The sequence below is a fragment of the Chelonia mydas genome, chromosome 12, assembly GCF_015237465.2.
Source record: "Chelonia mydas isolate rCheMyd1 chromosome 12, rCheMyd1.pri.v2, whole genome shotgun sequence".
Lineage (NCBI taxonomy): Eukaryota > Metazoa > Chordata > Testudines > Cheloniidae > Chelonia > Chelonia mydas.
In genome coordinates, this window is record NC_051252.2 from 34,784,192 (window position 1) to 34,802,587 (window position 18,396).

General features: G+C 43.7%; 1 protein-coding gene across 2 annotated transcripts in view; it reads left to right on the top strand.

The window, feature by feature from the left end:
- The window catches only part of LOC114019385, a 32,365-nt gene extending 27,413 nt beyond the window's left edge, over positions 1 to 4,952 (top strand). For both annotated transcript variants that reach the window (XM_037877897.2, XM_037877896.2), the window contains one exon: positions 2,644 to 4,952. The gene's annotated coding sequence lies outside the window, so the exon portion shown is untranslated. The remainder of the gene's footprint in view (positions 1 to 2,643) is intronic.
- Positions 4,953 to 18,396: the final 13,444 nt, after the last annotated feature.

Here is an 18,396-nt window from a genome sequence, read left to right on the forward strand (position 1 = left end):
TCAGGCCCTGGTGACCTGAAGACATCTAATTTGTCTAAGTAATTTTTAACTTGTTCTTTTCCTATTTTAGCCTCTAATCCTACCTCATTTTCACTGGCATTCACTACGCTAGACGTCCAATCACCACCAACCTTCTTGGTGAAAACTGAAACAAAGAAGTCATTAAGCACCTCTGCCATTTCCAGATTTTCTGTTATTATTCCACCCCCGCCCCCAATGAGTAATGGGCCTACCCTGTCCTTGGTTTTCCTCTTGCTTCTAATGTATTTGTAGAATGTTTTCTTGTTACCAGTGGTGAGCTGGAGCCGGTTCGCACCGGTTCACTGGAACCGGTTGTTAAATTTAGAAGCCCGTTTAGAACCAGTTGTCCCGCGACGGACAGCCGGTTCTAAAAGGGCTTCTAAATTTAACAACCGGCCAAAAGTGGCACCTTAGGCGCCGACTCCATGGGTGCTCCGGGGCTGGAGCACCCACGGGGAAAATTTGGTGGGTGCAGAGCACCCACCGGCAGCTCCCCGCCCGGCCCCAGCTCACCTCTGCTCCGCCTCCACCTCCTCCCCTGAACGCACCGCCCCTCTCTGCTTCTCCGCCCACCCCGCCCCGGTTTCCCACGAATCAGCTGTTCGCACAGGAAGCCGGGGAGGGCTGAGAAACAGGCGGCGGCTTCACACTCAGGCCCAGGGAGGCAGAGGCGGAGCGGAGGGGAGCTGGGGGGGGGGGAGGGGGGGCACGAGGAGGTCCGCCCGCCCCACAGCAGGTAACCCGGGGAGGGGCTCAGGGGAACCGCTTCCTGCCCCAGCTCACCTCCGTCACCCTCAGCCTGAGCGGGAAGCCGCCGCCTGCTTCTCAGCCCTCCCAGGCTTCCCACGCGAACAGCTGATTTGCGGGAAGTGGGGGGCGGGGGGCGGAGAAGCAGAGCGGGGCGGCGCGTTCAGGGGCAGAGGTGGAGGCGGAGGCAGAGCGGAGGTGAGCTGGGGCTGGGAGCTGCTGGTGGGTGCTGTGCACTCACCAAATTTTCCCCATGGGTGCTCCAGCCCCGGAGCACCCACGGAGTCGGTGCGTAAGGTGCCACTTTCGATGTGATCAGTGGGGAGAGCGGCTGCTCCCCCTGCTCCCTCCCTAGCTACGCTACCCTGCCCCTAGGAGCCAGAGGGACCTGCTGGATGCTTCCTGGGAGCTGCCCGGCAGGTCCCTCTGGCTCTTAGGGGCAGGGCGGGGTGGGCACCCACTACGGTGGCCCACAAGATCCTCCTGCCTGGTTCTGGAGGCAGTCGGGGGACAGGGGAGGGAGGTGGATGGGGCAGGGGTTCCAGGGGCGGGGGTGGCCCACGACCCCTCATGGGGTGAGGAGGGAACCGGTTGTTAAGATTTTGGCAGCTCATCACTGCTTGTTACCCCTTTATGTCTGTAGCTAGTTTGATCTCGTTTTGTGCCTTGGCCTTTCTAATTTTGTCCCTGCATATTTGTGTTATTTGTTTATATTCATCCTTTGTAATTTGACCAAGATTCCACTTTTTGTAGGACTCTTTTTAGATCATTGAAGATCTCCTGGTTAAGCTAGGGTGGTCTCTTGCCATGCTTCCTATCTTTCCTACGCAGTGGGATCATTTGCTCCTGTACCCTTAATAATGTCTCTTTGAAAAACTGCCAACTGTCTTCAATTGTTTTTCCCCTTAGACTTATTTACCATGGGATCTTACCTACTAACTTCCTGAGTTTGCTAAAGTCTGCGTTCTTGAAATCCATTGTCTTTATTTTGCTGGTCTCCCTCCTACCACTCCTTTGAATCATGAACTGTATCATTTCATGATCACTTTCACCCAAGCTGCCTTTCACTTTCAAATTGTTAACCAGTTCCTCCCTCTTTGTCAAAATCAAATCTAGAACAGCCTCTCCGCTGGTAGCTTTCTCCACCTTCTGAAATAAAAAATTGTCTCCAATCCACTCCGAGAACTTGTTGGATAAGCTGTGCCCTGCTGCGTTATTTTTCCAACAGATGTCTGGGTAGTTGAAGTCCCCCATCACCACCAAGTCCTGGGCTTTGGATGATTTTGTTAATTATTTTAAAAAAGCCTCATCCACCTCTCCTTCCTGGTTAGGTGGTCTATATAGTAGACCCCTACCATGACATCACCCCTGTTTTTTACCCCTTTTATCCTTACCCAGAAACTTTCAACAAGTCTGTCTCCTATTTCCATCTCAACCTCAGTCTAAGTATATACATTTTTAACCTCCTCTCTTTTTTCCCTGCCTGTCCTTTCTGAGTAATCTGTATCCTTCTATACCAATATTCCAATCATGCATATTATCCCACCAAGTCTCTGTGCTGCCAACTATGTCATTGTTGTGTTTATTTACTAGCATTTTGAGTTCTTCTTGGTTGTTCCCCATACTTCTCGCATTAGTATACAGACATCTAAGATACTGATTTGATTTCCCCCCGCCCCCAGTTCTGTCTCGTCTCTCCCTTATCCCTGCTATAATAACCCAGACTCCCCCCAGATTCTGACCTTTCTCCCAGGTCTCCACGTTTTTGACTTACCTGTGGGCTTTGGTCACCTGCCCCCTTTGAACCTAGTTTAAAGCCCTCCTCACGAGGTTAGCCAGTCCGTATCCAAATATGCTCTTCCCCTTCCTCGATAGGTGGACCCCATCTCTGCTTAGCAGTCCTTCTTCCTGGAACAGCATCCCGGGGTCAAGGAAGCCGAAGCTCTCCTGGTGACACCATCATCGCAGCCAGGAATTCACCTCCAGGATGTGTCTGTCTCTGCCGAGGCCCCTACCCTTGACCAGAAGGATCAACGAGAACACGACCTGTGCTCCCAATTCCTTCACCCTTACTCCCAGAGCCCTGTAGTCACTTCTGATCTGCTGAGGGTCATACCTCGCAGTATCATTAGTGCCCACATGGATGAGTTGCACGGGGTAGTAGTCGGAGGGCCAGATGATCCTTGACAATCCCTCCGACAATCTCCTTGATTTCTTTGTCCCTAGAAGTCATTACAAAATGGGCACAGAACATTTTGTGGTAAACTACCCAGATTTGTTAGTCTGTCCACAATTGTACCAGAAGCAGAACCAGAAAAAGTAAGAGACGATGACAGCACTTCTTTAAAAGGGATGTCCATCAGTGAACTCAAACCTACAACACCATGTGCAAATATTAAATAGTCCTACCAATACTTCTAATCGAAAGTTTATGGTTTATATCTAAAAATACAAAAATCTCTTAGAAATAATCTGCATTCTGCTCAGAGCACTGAATGGTTATAATGTGCCATCAAACAGTAGAAATGCAGTGTTATTTATAAGTATCATTCTTGTGAAAGATCCTGGACGGCCAGCCCTATAAAGTGAAGTCCCATGTGTCTGCAGAACAGATACACGGTGCAGCTGCAGTTTGGTTAAGTCTTGTCAATGTGCCTTAACACCAGTTTAGGTGGGACTGCCACCTGTAGGGCTAGGAGTGTAGTACAGTCTCCATGCGTATTCATTTTTAGTTTCTATGCTCAGACTGCCAGCTAGGAGACTATTAGTGCCAAAGAGGATGGGGTTTTTTTTTTTCTGATATGGATACCTGTCCTTTAGAAATTGAATTGTGATCGCCACACAGAAAAGCAAATTCTTTTGAAATAGGTCACCAACACTGCATCAGGTGGTAACTAGTCTGGGCCACACACTTTATGTCAATTGCTAAAAAGCTTTGTAGACCATCATCAATGTCTCAAATGATCTAGTTCCCCCTGGGAATAAAGTTCTCTTGTAATGTTTGTCTGTTTCATTAGAAGGGCTTAAGTGCCTGTGCAGAAATCCATTTATAGTAATTTTGGCAACTTTTATATAAGGGAAATTTATTTTGCATTATGCTTGGCTAGTTGTAACAGTGTAGTTTAAAAAACAAACAAACTAGTATACGTCCATGTACTTTTAAGAATAGATTACTTAACAGTTAGTGAAGGTATTCAGCAGCCAAGGCAAAAGCATTGTATTTTAAAGCCTGAACTTAGTAGCAAATAGACAGTTGTTTAGTAAATGACTTGGGGGGGGGGGGGGAGTATAATGCATTTGCCGCTGTGATACATTGTAAATTATTTAGGTATATGTTACTGTGCACTAGCTTCCTATCACATACTTAGAAATATGTTAGCTCTTCATAATTAATTGTTGGACAACTTTTAAAATCAGTTGCTTTTTAGAAGAACATAAACCACAGAAATTCTTTATTTATCAACCAAGACCTGGCTAAACAAAGACACAAACATAAATCAGAGTTTTGAGATTGGGTCACATTTAGAAATTGGAACCTTTCCAGCCTGATCTTGAACGAGTAATGTAATAATCATTGTAGTAAATGCTAGTTAGACAGGCTTTAGCCATTAAAAACAGAAAGACCACTAAGCATGAAAAACCATAATGCACAGTTTGCTCTCGTTTAAACATTTGCGTGGAACAAACATTCCTGGCGTCTGTCTGATGTCTTAGGTTTCACAGTGATATCTTAATTAATCATGCAATACCTGTTTTGCAACAAAGTTAGATCTCCCCTTTCTTCCAATCATGGGCTTAACAATATACACCTAATATAGATTCTGATCCCTGAGTCTTAATGGCGTTTGTGTTCAAAATTCCTCACTCTCAGCCATTACAGGCTATTACGCCTGGGGGAATTCTGCGCACCCGCAGAGCACAGAATTAATCTGTCTCACATAATTTTATATTTTCCTGCATCAAAACCATTTTGCCTAAGAAGTGCTGCAGTTTCGCCATGTGCCCACCAGAGGCCGCTGTGGTGCCAGAACAGCCAGCTGCGCGTTCATGCCGACTGGTCTAGCGCCACAGCGCCCTCTGGTGGGCGAAAGGTGGACCTGCGGCACTTCCTAGGCAAAATGTATTTTGCTCGGGAAAGTACAAAATTCTGTGCCCAGTGCTGCAGATTTCCCCCAGGAGGAGAGCTCATCACAGCACCCTGCCCGCGGAGCCAGGTTAGGACAGAGCGGGGCACACAGGGATGCTGGGGCGGGTCACAGACTGAGGTTCAGAATGGCTAGTGGGGGGACAGACTGGAGCACGGGCTCAGCAGCTAGTGGGGTGACAGCGTTAAGCCTGGGGAGGGGAGAGGGAGGCTGCAGATACCCATGGGGAGGAGGGGTGCGGGGACAGGAGCAGATGTGCCTGACTGAATGGGAGAGGTTTGGGGCAGCCAGGGTCTGCATGGGGGAGGCTTTCCAACACCCTAACAATTCCCCTGCCCCAAAGAAAAACCTCCCACCCACACCCAACACCTTCCAGGTTCACTCTAGACTCCTTCCCTCTCCCTCAGCTCCTCCATTACCCCGACTCCCCCAAGCCTTTGCACTGCTTCTGACAGGTGCAGGAAGTACAGTTCTGTATTGTAATTTAAATGAATTGCACAAAGTTCTGTACTAATATGCCTAGTAAGGAATCTATTTGTCAAAAAAAATTACCAGAATATTTCTTTTTGGTCTGTATTGTTACAGACATACTTGCTGACAGATATTTTGAAAGAAACTACCAAAATAATTGTAACTGGCATGATTATATTGTGTAATATCGACAAATAAAATATGCAGAATTTTCAAATATTGTGTACAGAATTTTTAATTTTTTGCCGCAGAATTCCCCCAGGAATAAGCTATGTAACCAAACAACTGAATCTGACATGAGTGTGGCCTCAGGAGACCTGGTTTCTTTTCAAGGCTCTGCCACTGGCCCCACTGGGGGACCTTGGGCATGTCACTGCATCACTCTGTGCCTCAGTTTGCCCATCTGTAAAATGGGAGCAATGATATGTCCCTCTGTTGGAAAGCCCTTTGAGATCTGATTGAAAGTACTGTATAAGACTACGGTATTATTATTAGAGCTGTATATTCTGTGTCTAGCTTTCTTCTCATGGGGCCCAGAAAGAGAAGTCCTGCAGCTTAGAGCTATCGGTGTTTTAGAAGTCAGAGTGAACTGGCCTTTCTTTTGTATTGGAAAATATTGTGTGGCATCCAATCCTAATGACAGCCGTGCTAGACTGATCACAGTTTGACATCACACTGAAGTAAGCTGCTTTAAAATCTCATGGGTGAAATCCTGGCCCTACTGAAGCTGATGGGAGTTCACCCTGTGAATGATATTCTGGCTTCATTGAAATCAGTGGCAAAACTCCATTTGACTGTAGATAGGATCAGGATTTCATGCTGAAGCTTCCTTCATACTCTGAGATCACTTACAGCTTTTAACTCCTCTACATACAACCATGTGGTTACTGATAGTTCCCAGATAACAAAAGTAACATTGGGAAACACTGATTTTGTGATAGTTTAGAGAAAGTACTTTTGGGTCACTGTCTCATGGCATAGGACTGTATCATGCCTTAGTTTTCTAAGTAGAACTCTTCATTAAACTGTGTAAGGAAACATGCCTTAAATGACTTTACATTTGATCTGAGACAAGAAATTCTATTCAACAGTCTGCTTTCAGTTCTCTTACACAGAACCGTATAAAGCAGAGGTTCTCAAAGTGGGGTTGTGACTCCTCAGGGAGTTGTGAGGTTATTACATGGGGGGTTGTGAGCTGTCAGCCTCCCCCCAAACCCCACTTTGTCTCCAGCATTTATAATGGTGTTAAATATATAAAAGAGTGGTTTTAATTTATAAGGGGTGTCGCACTCAGAGGCTCGCTATGTGAAAGGGGTCACCAGTACAAAAGTTTGAGAACCACTGATATAAAGTATATGGCATCAGCTGAGGAAAAAAGTTATAAAATATACTATAGCTAAAGTCATTTTCCCTTAAAGTCAGGTCTGCATTTTCAGAAATGTGTACATGCAAAATGTGCTCACAGTTGTGTGTCTAATGTGTAAGTGCAGTTGCCACAATTGTGAGAGCAATGCCACACGCAAATGATTAGGAAGCCATCACTTGCATGCAGAATTACTGAGATTGCTTATGGAATGGTGGTTATTATATATGCAAATTGAGCATGCATTTTTGCACACATTTTTCTCATTAGCCAGGCCTGAATATCTTTGGCTGATCTATAGTAGTGGATTTTGTATTTAATGGGACCCCCCACTGCACTTCCCAGTTCATCGTCCCTGAAGGTTTCCGTGTCACCGCATTAGCACTGGCACATCAGATGAAAGACAACCATGTTCTACAGAAAGCTGTGAAGGAGCACACTCAAGTGGCCTGGATTGCCGGTTCTTTGTGTAACAGTATTCTAGGATCAGAGCAATGCTTCCTCCCACTTTGTTCCAGAGCGGGGTCTGGATTTTTAGAATTTCCTGTGCTCTCTTAAAAGAAATAGAGTGCAACTTAAATTAAAAAAAAAATTATCCAACATTTTTCTTCTACGAATGACTTTCTTAAAGTTAGTATTGGCTGACACATTTCAAGGTCCTGTTTACATGGGCCAAATCATTGGCACAGTGTAAATAGAAGATTATTTCAATCATTCAAGTTACAACTAGTAATAAATTTGCCACAGTATTGTCCTCTCTCCTACAGGGATCTAACCTGATTATGGGAAACAGCGTGAGGAATATTATAGGCACCTGCCCTCGTTCTGGGATAGTCCGGTCACCATGTGTAAAAGGCATTAAGTTATTCTGCATAACATATTAGGCCCCTTCCAGCTGTTTAACTTAGCGGGCCTTTTTTACTTGCAGCCTGGAACTCTTAGCTCTGTACGTTGAAACAGTGCACCTGGCCTATATGGTTCTCTTTTCTAAGGCAACCTTTGACTGAAGGCTTTGGCGATTAGTCTGATATCTCCAGTAAATAGCACTGCTTTTGTTACAAGGAGATTATTTAAGAAACAAATTCTTTGGGTCTCTGGGAATCTGCACTAGAGTCCCATCGAAGCCCATCGACAAACTCCCAATAACTTCAAAGAGACAAAGATTTGGTCATTGTGGGATAAAAAATACATCTGTAAATATGGGGTTAAATCCTGGCCCCATTGAAATCAATGGGAGTTCTGCCATTGACTTCAGTAAAGCCAGGATTTCACCTATGGCTTTTTATGATTATGTATATTTCGGTCAGAATACCAGCCCACCTGTTGCTTGAAGGACTGGTAGTTAAGAGTGAATCGTAGAGCCCAATGGCTGGAATTATAGTGATTGGAGCGGTGTGAATACTACAAAACAATATTCACCAATTTTAGGATGTTCTAAAAATGTTTGTACATATGGAAAACAGACAATGTAATATTGTCTGAAACAAGTAGCATTTAATACCATTAAGATAATGACACTGGAAACACAAACAAACTATTTCCCCATGTTTATTTCCCCCCCACACCCCCGACTGCTCTTCAGACATTCCTGTTAACTGCTGGCAATGGCCCACCTTGATTATCACTACAAAAAGTTTTCTTCCCCCACCCCCCACTGGTAATAGCTCATCTTAAGTGATCACTCTCCTTACAGTGTGTATGAGAACACCCATTTTTTCATGTTCTGTGTGTATATAAATCTCCCCACTGTATTTTCCACTGAATGCATCCGATGAAGTGAGCTGTAGCTCACGAAAGCTTATGCTCAAATAAATTGGTTAGTCTCTAAGGTGCCACAAGTCCTCCTTTTCTTTTTGTGAATACAGACTAACACGGCTGCTACTCTGAAACATATTATGAATCAGTTTCTATTTAGAAGAAGTTTATCAAAGAGGTAATTTTAGAAAGTGGATGCAAGTATCATATTGTTACACATCACATTTTGTTCCTATATTTAACTATAAAGTGAGTATTCATTATAATTTCAGGAACATCTGTTCCTGTGAGGTTGTTTTTATCATCACATCTGTTTATTGTGTCTGTCTTGTACCTTTTCTAATCTTTCTCCTATAGGATAGAAACAATTTTTTTTTAAAAGAAAGAGAAATGGGAACACGATCAAGCATCACTGAAAAGATGAAATGTTTGCAGTGGCTATTTTTGGTTCATAATTATAGCCATTGATATGGGAGGGTTATTTTACCTTGAAACGTCCATATTATTATTTTCCCCCCAGTAAAATAAAACCAGGAAACCTTCAGGAGCTTTGCAAAAGGTAAAAATAGACAACAGACTCATCAAACCTTTATCCCCTCCTCCTTCCTCTTTTGTTCTTGAAACTGATGTGCAGTATGGTTGGGAACCATCTGATGGGACGCTGGGGAACTATCAGCTACAAAATGTTAGTGCTCAATTCTGTATTCCCTTTGCAGACTTGGAAGGCCAGGTTGGCAGTGGGACCTGCATGGTTCCTCTGTGCAAGAAGGTAAGATTTAGGGGGTCCGTGCCCCCTGCATTCCAGGCAGCACAGTCCAATGGGGGGCCTCTGTGTCCTCAATGCTGAGAGTGAATTTGGGGGTTGGAATAGTGTTGTACCAATAAAATAAAAACCAGCAGGATCTTATTAAAGGGAAAAAGGCAAAATACCACATTTATTGTGAATACAGAAAGAATCATAGTAAGCAGTTAGTTACAGCTGTAACATTTCATTCAATCTCATCTTTATTCACACATTCATTCATATACACACACACACATAGGTTCTGCAAGGTTGTTATCATAGTAAGCAGTTAGTTATAGCTATAACATTCCATTCAATCTCATATTTATTCACACATTCATTCATACACACACACACACACACACAGGTTCTGCAAAGTTGTTATCATAGTTACCAGCCTTAGAGTTGCTCATGCCAAGCCACTGGCCAGGTGGCCTGGACATGAGGAGGGAGCAGGGCCTTGTCAGATGCTCATCTGATGCTCCTGGAAGTTGGTTTGCAGAATCAGACCCCAAAGTTCTCACTTTTTAGAGTCTATTTTTATAGGAATTTCTTCCTATGCCAGTCTATGGGAATTGCTGCATCATGCTGTTGCTGAATCAATCAGCAGATGGCACATTCCTGACGGCTCCAAGATGTTATCTTGTTCTTTGGTTCTCCCATTCTTGAGGCTGTTGGGTGGATTCCAGTCTGGCCTCTGGGGGTCCTCTGGTTATTTCCACTTGACGCCTTCTTCAGCCGATGGACACTGGATTCTTAGGCTGGCACCTCCCTGATCATTCAGTTATTATCCACACCAAGCATCCATCCACATACATCCTCTATCTCTATTTTAATCACAATTGTTAATACAACAAAAGGGCGGGGAGTCTCTGGGTGCTGTTTCTGTTGTTAGAGTATTGCTTTGAGTCTCTGTGAATTGCTTTGAGAACAGACTCTGTCTTAGAATGTGCTAACACAATTAGCAGCTTGCAAGTTTCACACACAGAGGGAGAGAAACAGTACCAAAAACCAAGAGACCTCTTAATTAGTAATACCCTGGAATTTAAACTATGGGGAATCAAACTCATTTGTGATTTTAATACAGAACTTCTTTAATATGATCCAACAATAGAAAATCCATGCTTCTGTGGAACTATGTGGGAGTTCACATAGATCCATGACTTTGCAGGCTCACATGGATCCATGATTTAGTACTTTTGAGTAGCAGGCCCATGGAGAGACTCAGGTGCTCAGCACCTCTCAAGCTGGGCCTGTAGATGGGGGATGTTATGAATTACTAGTACATTTTCTTAACTAAGAAGACAAGGATAAAGGAGGAACGTTCAGGGAGACACAGTGGGCCTCAGGCCAGCCCCCACAGGGGATGGGGAGGGAGCACCACCCAGCCCTGCTCCGTTCCGGCCCCCCTCCCAGCCCTGGCTCGGTGGGGGGTAAAACGGGAACACAGGCAGGGGTAAGAGGGATGCGACCCTGAAAAATTTGGGGACCACTGATTTAATGCTTTTTGAAGGTGCTGGAGAATGACCTCTTGGGATCAAGAGTTCACAATCCATTCAGTCATTCAAGCTTGGCAGCTAGAGTAGCAGTATAATTGACTTCTCTGGGATCTACTCACTTGCTGACAAATAACTTTCAGTGCTCAAAGTGGGGTGAAAGTAGGAGTGATGGGATTAAATTTAGCAGATGGAAATCTAGGATAAATTCAGGAAAAAAACATAATCCTAACGAGGAGACCTGTTAGTCAAAGGAAAGGGGAAAAAATAATTGATTTTTTTCAGTTTGGCCACCGTACCAGAAAAATCAACTATTCAGCCAGCTCTAGGGGGAATCTCCATCGCCTGAGTTATTTAAATCTAGACTGGGTAGGTCTTGGGGATACACTGTTGTGGAAAATGCTGCACGGTGGAGAAATGGTCTAGAGGCGGGAATAGGTCTGATCCTTGTGATTCTGCAAAGCAGCTGAGGCTGAAGACGGTTATTGGTTGATAATCCCGACCTGAGCTCTCTAGCTGGGAAAACATGTGGGTCCCATTTGCTTGCAGAGGGCCTCGGATAAATGGAAACTAGCAGCTATGCATGAATGCTTACTGATGCTCTAATACTTATGTGGTGTTTTACTCACAAACTCCCTAGGCCCAATCCGGTGTGTTGCTCAGCACCTGGTCTGTGTGATGGTCTCCTTTACTTTTCCCCCAGGTGTGTGAGGGGATACAGAACTCTACTCATTCGCGGCCGTACGGTATTAATGGCAACGAGGCCAACTGATCCCGGCGCACATGGGAGTCGTCATCCAGTGAATGGTGCCGGCCGATGCAGCAGGTCAGCCACTCGTGTGTCCTCTGGAGCCCCTTCCTCAGGTCTTTTACTCCCTGCTGGGCTTTATGTACTGTTGCAGTAGCCTCTGAGGTCTCTTTGCACCCCATGGAGGTGCTTGGCTGGTGGATCTGCACAGCCACACATCCACTGGCCTTGCCTTGCTCTCCCCACAAGCCACCCTCCCAGACCAACACCTATGAAGCTCAGGGTTGGAAGCTGGTGGGGATGGGGTGAAGAGGGATACAGGGACTGAGAGTTGGGTGATGGAGAAGGAAATGGGACTGTGACCCATTGGGGAGGAGACTGGAACTGGATGAGGAGCTGGGGGAGACGGGTTGGCTGAGCAAGGAGCTGAGGGGTGAGGAAGAGAAGTGAGAAGAGAAGCATGAACTTCACCATTCCTCTGCTGTCAACAGATATCTGTGACTCCCACTGGCAAAGTGTCTCATCCCTCTACTCCACAAAGAGGATGACAAACGACTACTGCTATCAGTTACGCTGTTAAGTCATGTGGCAGAGATCTGTGTAGTGAAGCTGACAGTTCCAACCCTGCTGATGATCTATGAGGTGTTAATAGGATTCCACATAATGGAACTTCTATTTCTCCAGTTTGAGTTCTTTGAACACATTGGAAACTGCGTGCAAAAAACCTACATTAAAACAACGTTATTCAGGTTGCAAAATCAAGCACTCAGAAGTTAGGAAATGCTAGAATTAAGGTTGCTGTTACAGCTTCAGTTAGGCCCTTGGGTGTGTCTACGTTATGATACAGCCTTTAATTACATCAGGGGTTCTCAAACTGGGGGTCGGGACCCCTGAGGGGGTCGCGAGGTCATTACATGGGGCGTCGTGAGCTGTCAACCTCCACCCCAAACGCCGCTTGCCTCCAGCATTTATAATGGTGTTAAATATATTAAAAAGTGTGTTTAATTTATTAGAGGGGTCGCACTCAGAGGCTGTTGATGTGAAAGGGGTCACCAGTAAAAAAGTTTGAGTCCCACTGAATTACATGATCACATTTTCCACAGGACCCCGCCTCATTCAGTGCCTAGGATGGAGCTACCCTGAGGCTCCATCAGGTCTGTGCAGTGAATGAGGCTGTTGTCTGTAGGGACCCCTTCTTCATTTGTTACTGAAATTGGAAGGTGTGCAATGAACAAGGCAAGGCACTGCAGGAAGAGGAAGGATAGCCACCTGGTCAAAGCTGCCCTAGAAAATTGGATTCTATCCCTGCCTGTGCCACAGAGTTCCTGAGGGATGCTACTTAAGTCACTGAAACCAAACTTTTCAGAGGTGGTCATTAACTGAGTCAAGTATCACGGGGTAGCCGTGTTAGTCTGTATCCACAAAAACAACAAGGAGTCCGGCGGCACCATACAGACTAACAGATTTATTGGAGCATAAGCTTTCGTGGGTAAAAACCTGAAGAAGTGAGGTTTTTACCCATGAAAGCTTATTAACTGAGTGTTTCTCATTTTCTGGGTGCCTGCCTTGAGGGGTCTGATTTGAAGAAGTGCTGAGTACTCACAACTGCAACTGAAATCACTGGGAGCTGTGCATTGAACCAATTAAGTCCTCTATAATGCTACGTACTCTGCAGTATCAGGTCCTTGGCATCTCTGATCGGGCACCCCAAATTAGTGCATACTTTTGAACTTAATTTCTCTGTGCCTCAGCTCATCATCTATACCTCCTCCTCTCACTGGGGTGTTGGGAAAGTAAATTAATGTATGTTTGAGAAGCGCTCAGGTGAGCATCATAGGAAAGCCCATGAGGAATTAAGTAATTCTGTATTCAGAGTAGGGTTTGAATAGTGTGCAGTAAATAAAGCATGGGACCACATCTTGAACAATGAAGATAAAACAAAATACTGAAGAGCTGCTCATTAAGTGTACATTGTGCATAAATCAGGGTTCTTTTTCTTGTGGAAAAAATACTATGTGATCATGTAATTAAGAATGTATCATACATACAGAGAAGGAAGCCAAACTGAGGTTTCACAGGCAACTTTAATTCTGGTATTTCCTGAGTGCTAGACTTTGCAAATTTTAATGTTCTTTTAACATATTTTTTTGTGGATGATATATATATATTACAGCTGGGCAAAATTTTTCAACCCAAACTTTCTGCAAAAAATACAGATGCAGTGACACTGATACATTTCAAGTTAATAAAACCAAAATGTTTGTTTCAGGAAAAAAAGTACTGAAAAATCAAAATGTTTCATTTTGACAATTTTGAAATGAAACAGTTTGATTTTTCTATTTGAGACAACTTTTCATTTTGAAATTCCCTTTAAATTTATTTTAAAAAATGTTTAAATTCACTTAAAAATCAAAACATTTCATTCAACCTGAAATATTTTTTTTTACTCTTCATTTAGTTGAAAATTTTGAAATTTTTTGTTTTCAGTTAGACCCCATTATTCATTATTCATCCATCTTTCTCTCTCTCTCTCTCTCTCTCAAACACCATCAGAGAGAAGGTAAAGGATAATTTTCAGTGAAGTTGAGTGAATAATTCACAGATGATATTTTTCTGATGGTTTTTAATTTATTTTCCTTCTCTCAGAACATCCACAAGCAAATTAGTTTCCTCAGATTTATTCAGTAGTCAAAGTAATTCAACACCCTTTTTTTGCTCTGTGGCTCGATAGATAAACAATTTATTGTGACTATTCAATACTTGAGATCTGAGTTGTGTTGCTTAGTTGTGATGGTTAGAAGTCACATGATACTGTTTCTGGAGTGGATAACATACAACTTCGAAATGTGCCAGCCAAGGATCATTTGTCCCAGTAAAACTCTATCTTTCCAATGTGAGAGGAGAGTGAACATAAACTGATAGTCACAGAAAATGTTATTTTCAATCAGTATTTGGCAGTCACTTATTTTGTCCCACATAAAATGTCCTTTCCAGGAGTGCTGTTCACTTGCGACCCAGTTCCTGGACATCCCGGGAAGATGGTTATCAGTGCAAGCTGTGGACTTGGGGAGGTTAGTGAGAATCTTTGATGTATTAAAAATCACTTTAGAGTAAGTATGAGAAGAAAGGAGAAAGAGGAAATAAGATATTTCGATTGTAAATTGTACCTCTGCCCTTTGCACATGGGGTTGGTTTGGTAGGTCTGCTTCATCGCCATTCAGCACTTTGAATATTATCACCTGCCTGTGTTGACCTCCTTTCTAATTTATGTAGGTTATTCCTTGAGAACTGATAAATATGTTTGTTATGTACAACCACAGTAGGGATACAGGACTGGAAGGGATCTCCTGGGTCATCGAGTCATCAGTGCTCTGCTATGGCAGGCAACCCCGTCCTATAATCGTGTTCATAAACTTATCAAGCTCTATCTTAAAACTAGTTTGGGTTTTCCCCCCACTACTCCAATTGCAAGGGTTGTGCCAGAACCTCACTTCTCTGATGGTTAGAAACCTTTTTCTAATTTCCAGTGTGGATTTATTCAGGGCCAGTTTATAGCCATTTGCTTTTGTTGCTAATGTTGTCTTTAAGTTTAAATAGCTCTTCTCCCTGTGTGGTGTTTATCTCCCGATGTATCGATAGAGACGAATCGTATCCCCTCTCAGTCTCTCTTTTGGTAGGCTAATGCAGCTTGTTCATTCCAAATACGGGTTCTTTCTTCTAATCCACTTTGAGGGGAAGCTTTCTGAGCCAAATCCCCCCTCCCATGGAACATACTCCATAGCCTTGGTGAGTTTGAAGTCTCCAAGTTGCTGAGTTTTATTCCACTTGAGGAGGAGTTTTGGGTTGTATGGAGAGGATAGGGGATGTGTCCAGGAACTCATGAGGAACCTGAAGATCTGGAGTTCAGTCTGGTTTCTTCACCTTGTATCTGAAGATTTCCCAGCTTTGCCCCTCCCAGCAGCCCTACACTATCCCCCAGACCCAGATTGCTTCTGCAGGGTGCTGTTCAAGGGGGTGGTGTACGTTTCTGCTGGTGAAGTGGAAGAGGGTAATATGCAATGTAGGTTCCACTCCAATCCGTCAGCTTTTGGGACCTCTAATCCTGCTCTCTTGCCATGCTGGGGAGATGAGAACGGAAACCTCTTTTGAGTTAAATTTTTAAAATAGTAATAAGGGGTCAGAAGACTGCAATTAAGTTCAAAACATAGGGTTTTGTTTGCCAGGCGCTGAAGCACACGAAGCAGTCTTTTGCTTGAGTTTAAGAGCAAAGAATTCACATCTCAGGGTTGTTCCATAATCTACAAATTACTTTACAACGATCTGTGTGTCCAGAACACATGGCAGAACTGTGTTATGTTTAAAATAAATCACCTACCAAAACCTTCATTTAAACCATTCAAAGTTGTCCCTTTTCATTGCTCCTTTCTCAGTGGAAAATTAATCTTAGGAAGTGATACTGCTGCCCAATAAAACAGGAATTCCAAAAGCATGAAGGTTCTCGTGCTGAACATTCAGGATTTTGACAGGAAGCAATAAAACGGAGGAAACTCACAGCTAGAAGTTAAATGTACCATACAGCCTGCACAAGTCTAGCACAGAAGGATACAGCCAGAGTATAGTGATAGTGGTGCCTTATGTCTGGACATTGAGGGTATGTCTACACTGCACCTGAGATTGAGCCTTCCAGCCCAGGTAGAAAGACCCGTGCTAGCTCTGCTGGAGCTAGTGAGCTAAAAATAGCAATGTGGACATTGCGTCATGCATGGCGGCTCAGGCTAGCCACCCACATCTAAGCCCACCCAACCCCCGGGTCAGAACTTGAGTGACTACCTTGAGCTGCTGTCCATGCCACAACTTCCACACTAATAGTTTTAGTGCAGTAGCTTTGAGCAGACCTGGCCTGTGTTGTCTACCCAGGCTAAGAGGCAGGCTCCCAGCTGCAGTGGAGACATACCCTGGGGGACCTGGAGAGATGCAGTCAATGGGCCAACTCCTGGCAGTGTCAAATATTTGCAACTCCCACTGGAGCAGTACATGGGTTGCCTAGATTTGCTAAATTTAAAGACACAGACACTTTTAAAGATGGACCAGGATGGGACTGGTATTCTAAGCATTTCCAGTCAATCACTCCCTAGTTAGTTACCTGATTTGGAAAATGGTTTCACTGTGTTATACATCTAGACCTTTATTTCCCTTTAACTTTTCTGCTGGTGTCAGCCATTACTTATTACCTGCATTTAGGTGATTGTCTTTTGTATATCTGCAGTAGATATAGTCTTACTAGGAATGCCCTACGTGTATTTCCATTGCAAGGTGGAAAGCTGTAGCAAACTCTTTTGCTGCATTTAGGTTTTAGCCTCGACAGTTCCTAAAGCCAAATAACAGACTTAGTGAATCCCAGAGAGCTCCACAGGGAGGAATAAGTTATCACAAACTGTACTGCATGACTGAATTTTCTCCAGAAAAAAAGAGGAATTATTCAGGAAATAGATTATTCTCAATAAAGCTGTCTAAAAGCTGAGTTCTCTGTCCAACAATGAAATTAATCGAAAACAGTCCAAATGAGTAAAAAATACCAATTTATCAGAATCCAGATGTATCTGGAGTCCCTCACATTTCCCATTAAAAATTCAGTTAATTCTTTCTTGATCTGAAGTTGCTCCTCACAGAACCATATAGATCTATGTTTAAGCTAAAGCATTAAAACACAAATAGAATTCTAGAATTCAGAGCATGAATCACTCTCTCTGAAAGATCTGTTTTGGGGGCTTCATGGATTTACCCGTGTAGATGCCTTATCCTTTCACAGTTGGGATGTTGGTTTTTGCATTGTCTTTAGCACTTATGCAAGAGACACGAGAGAAATATTACAGAGCACAGACAGTGCAAGTGAAGTTCATTCTCATCTGGCTATAAAATTTAACATAGATCGTAAAACCAAAGGGAGGAGGAGAAGCCAAACCTGTGGAGCAGCTAAAAAGCACTGGAGCTTTCTCACTAGAATTAAATCCCTTTTGGAGCAATTTACCTAACAAGCTTTTAATCCAGTTATAAATAACACCACAGTCTGAGACAAAGAACTGCAAAGGGGTCTGCTCAGTTTACAAGGGATTTGTGTTATAGACTTACAGAAAGCAGCAGTGAATGCGCTCTCTCTAATCCAAGGGGGAGGTGAAATTCTGAAAGTAGCTGGGCAAACTTATCCCCAATATTTATCTTGTTTTCCAGTAATAATAGAGCTTTGTGCTCCTACTCTCCTCACCTCAGCCTTGTTCTCCTAAAGTGCTCAGTAGCTCTGCAAATCAGGACACGTTTAATTCAGGTGCCTAAATATGGAGCTAGATGCCTAACCTCAACCACCCAAGTTAGAACATACAGTCAGTGTCTTTATAGAAGCACACAGGAGGCAGTTCAAAAATGATTCTGTTTTGATGAATGTGGAGATGGAAATATATGGGGACTAGAACTGCCTACTGCAGGGTTTCTTGCACCTTCCTCTGAAGCAGCTGGACTGGTCTCCATCAGAGACAGGATACTGGGCTAGATGGACCACAGGGCTGATCCAGTCTGCCAATGTCTGTACTTCCATGGGCGTTACGAGTATAACTACCATAAACTCAGAGTACAGAGAGTTCTGCTCAGAATGAATTTCAGCAACAAGATGTGTGTACCTTGCTAATCTTTATTGGATTGTGCTGGTTTGTGATTGGTGCAGTGATCAGTGAAAGTTACTAGTACATACCTCTGTAAATTGTCATCGGCAATCTCTTCATATGGAAGTTGGCAGTGATACCACAAGGTGGTGCTGTTCAGAGTTTGTCTTTTGTAAAGGAATGAAGCGATTGGGATGACAGAATGACTCATCA